A 3579-nucleotide genomic window follows, 5' to 3' on the forward strand; every position below is an offset into this window, starting at 1 on the left:
TGTAGAGGTAAACTCGCCAATTCCAACGTCCTGGGCCCTATCTGTGAGCCAGCTGGCTATTCACTGGGTGACAACAGGGTTTATACCCAACCTCTTCAGTTCATCAACAATACCCTTGTGGGGTATTGTGTCAAATGCCTTGGCATGCTCAAGGTAGGCATTGTGAACTGCTTTGCCCTCATCCATCACTTTAGTGACTTTGTCAAAGAAGTCCACAACATCGAGTAAGCATGATCTGCCCTTGTTTGTTTGTGTCTTACAGCTTTTCCCAGTTAGGGGTCACCACAGCTGAACTCCGGTCCGCTAATGATTGGCAGTAGATTTTTACGTGCTGGCTTGCCGGGCCTAACGCACAACCTTCAACGAAGGAACGCCCATTCACGCATGTCGCCACACAGAAGACGCTTTGAGAATCAAACGGGCAACGTCTAACTGTGAGGCGAGGGGCCTGATGGGTCATGACTCATGCTATTTACAAGGCATAGGAAAGTTGTGTAAAATTTTATCATAACCATAGATGTCCTTCTCTTCCATGTTGCAATATTCTGCTAGTGGGTTTACTCTTCTTCTGCTCAGGTTGTCTGGCCAGGTTTCCGAAGATTTTCAGTCCCTTTACTTGCATCAGATGTCTGATGTGGAGCCAGGAACGTGGGCCATAAAAGTGACATCTGCACGCACCAGCCCTGAGAACACAGTTAGAAGCCCCAAATGGAGCCAGTGCTAAACGGCATAGCCTGTCCAGACACCGAGGAGAGCAAGTCCAAGCGTATGGGGTGGAGGTGGGAGGGAAGGAATACTGAAACATGGAAGAGAAGGACATCTATGGTTATGGTAAGATTTTACACAACTTTCCTATGTCCTTCTATTCCAATATTGCAGTATTCTACTAGTGGGCGAGTACAAAAGCTCAATATTGGTTGGGAGGTGGCCTGGTAGAGGACTCCAGAAATCCATGCAGGATAGCCCTGGCAAACCTGGCCTTGGAGATATGGTCCAGTTTGTAGTGCCTGGTGAATGTGTGCACAGAGGACCAAGTAGCGGCCTCCAGAATGGAGTTAGTGTCTAGGCCCTTAAAAAAAGGCTCCAGAAGAGGCCATAGCTCTGGTGGAATGTGCAGTGACATTGCCTGTCAAGGTCTTCCCGTGGTGTGAGTAGCAAAAGGAAATAGCCCTGGAAATCCAGGATGAAATTGTCTGTTTGCCCACCACTTTCCCCAGAGCCCTAGGGTGAAAGGAGACAAACAGTTGGTCTGATTTGCGAAAAAAGTCTGGTTTTATGCAATTAAAACCGGAGTTGTCTGTGAACGTCTAAAGAATGAAGGACTCTCTATCATCCTGTGGGTTGGGGAAGAAGGTAGGCAGGTGGATAGCCTGACTCAAGGAAAGGTCATTGACCACCTTGGGATTGAAGGGAGGGTTTGTCCTAAAGGTGACCCTGTCCATATGGAAAATCTGAAAAGGGGATGTAGCCATAAGGGCCTGAAGTTCCGAGATCTTCTGGCTGATGTCAAAGCTACTAGCAGTAGAGTTTTCCATGTGCAAAACTTCAAAAGGGCCTTGTCAGCTGGTTCAAAGGGCGCCAGAGTGAGTTTTTCTATTACATAATTAAGATCCCAGGGAGGAGGGGATGGTTTCCTGGGAGGTCTTAGGTGCAGGTCTGGATGCAAGCAGGGGCTCCATGGGTGGGTGGGCAGGCAGGCAGGCAGATATGGCAAACAGGCGTGCTTTTAAAGAGGAGTAAGACAAACCTGACTACAAGAGTTCACACAGGTAAGACAGAATCAGAGGAATATCGCTGTCCAGCAGATCATCTGTCTTTTATAACACCAGACAGAAAAAGTACAGTTTTGTACCTACCATAAATGTAGATGTTCGAGTGTTCACACTGCTGCAGTCATTACACTTGGGTTATCCTTCCGTCAAGCGGTCCCACAGTCGGCCAGAGTTCCAAAGTCTTGGTCCGGCGTCGGTTGCTGTCGCTTCCTCCCTGACGTCAGTGTGCCAGGGGTATACAAGATGCATCCGATGCCATTTTCTTCAGTTTTTCTTGCCCCAGATGTCAGTTGCCTCCAAGTAGGTAGGCAATACATATTGCTAATAAAAAATATACATTTATAAAAACAATACCTTCAGATAAAAGCAAATACACCCCAAAGGTTGTATAGGATAGAAAGGTACAGATAAGTCCAGCTAGTTCAGAGGGGATGGAGGGTGGGTAACCTGGATTGCAGCAGTGTGAGCACTCTAACATCTACATTTATGGTAGGTACAAAACTGTACTAGGTTCATCGTGTTCCACTGCTGCAGTCATTACACTTGGGTAGAATCCCAAAGCTAAGGTTGGGTGGCTGGTCTATAAAGAGTTAGGATTGGCTATGAGTCCCTGCAGAACTGCAGTGGCAAATCCTGCTCTGGATTTAGAGTAAAGAGGTAGGTGGTAATGCTTGGTAAAGGTGTGCACTTAACTCCAAGTTGCAGCCTCCAAAATTTCCTTCGTAGGTACTCCTCTGAGAAAGGCTGTTGAAGTGGCTGTTGCCCTGGTGGAATTTGGCCTAATGTTATTAAAGACTGATTTTCCATGCTGTGTGTAGCAGTAACGAATACAGTGTCCTATCCATTTGGATATATATAATCTGTTTTGAGATAGCCTTGCCCTGTGATCCTACAGCATATGCTACAAACAGTTGCTCACTTTTCCTGAAAGCTTTTGTTTTGTCCAAGTAGAAGCACAGCTGTCTATTTATGTCCAAAGAGTGCAGAAGTTTCTCCCCTTTATTTTGGGGATTTGGATAAAAAAGTTGGCAAATGGATGGTTTGGTTAAGAGCCACACTAGATACCACCTTTGGCATAAAGGTAGGGTTTGTCCTTAAAGAAACCCTGTCCTGATGAAAAATTATAAAAGGTTCCACTGCCATTAATGCCTGTAGCTCTGAGACTCTTTGTGCTGAAGTTACTGCCAGGAACAGAGCTGTTTTCAGTGATAAAAATTTTAGATAGGTTGTACTGGCTGGCTCAAAAGGTGGCAGGGTCAGTTTCTCCAAGATGAAATTGAGGTCCCAAGTTGGCATTGGTGCTCTCCGGGGCGGCCTTATGCTTTTAGCCCCTGTGAGGTACTCCTTTAGCAAGGGATGAGAGAATAAAGGAGGATCCATGTTGTAATGTGTTGAAATGGCAGAGGCGTGGATCTTAATTGATGAGAAGGATAGGCTTTTTCTCCAGCATCTCAGTTAAGTATTGTAAAATCTGACAAATGTTTGGGACAAGAGGGTCAAGGCTTTGAGCCTGGTTCCAGGCACAGAATCTCTTCCATTTTTCTGAGTAAGCTTTCCTGGTGCTAGACCTCCTGGCCTCCAAAATGACATCCATAACAGCTTTAGAGAGAGGTGTTGCCTGTTTGACTAATGAATCTGCCATGCAGCCAGGTTTAGGATTTTGAGCTGACCGTGCAGGTTCTTGAGTCAGAAGGTGTGGAATTTGAGGCAAAATCTATGGTGGGCCTTGAGCTAAGTTTTTTAAGATAGGGTACCAGTGCTGGCGTGGCCAGTCTGGAGCAATCAGGATCATCTGTGATTTTCTTGT

Source organism: Protopterus annectens, chromosome 8.part0, assembly GCF_019279795.1.
Source record: "Protopterus annectens isolate FY-2018-M chromosome 8.part0, PAN1.0, whole genome shotgun sequence".
Lineage (NCBI taxonomy): Eukaryota > Metazoa > Chordata > Ceratodontiformes > Protopteridae > Protopterus > Protopterus annectens.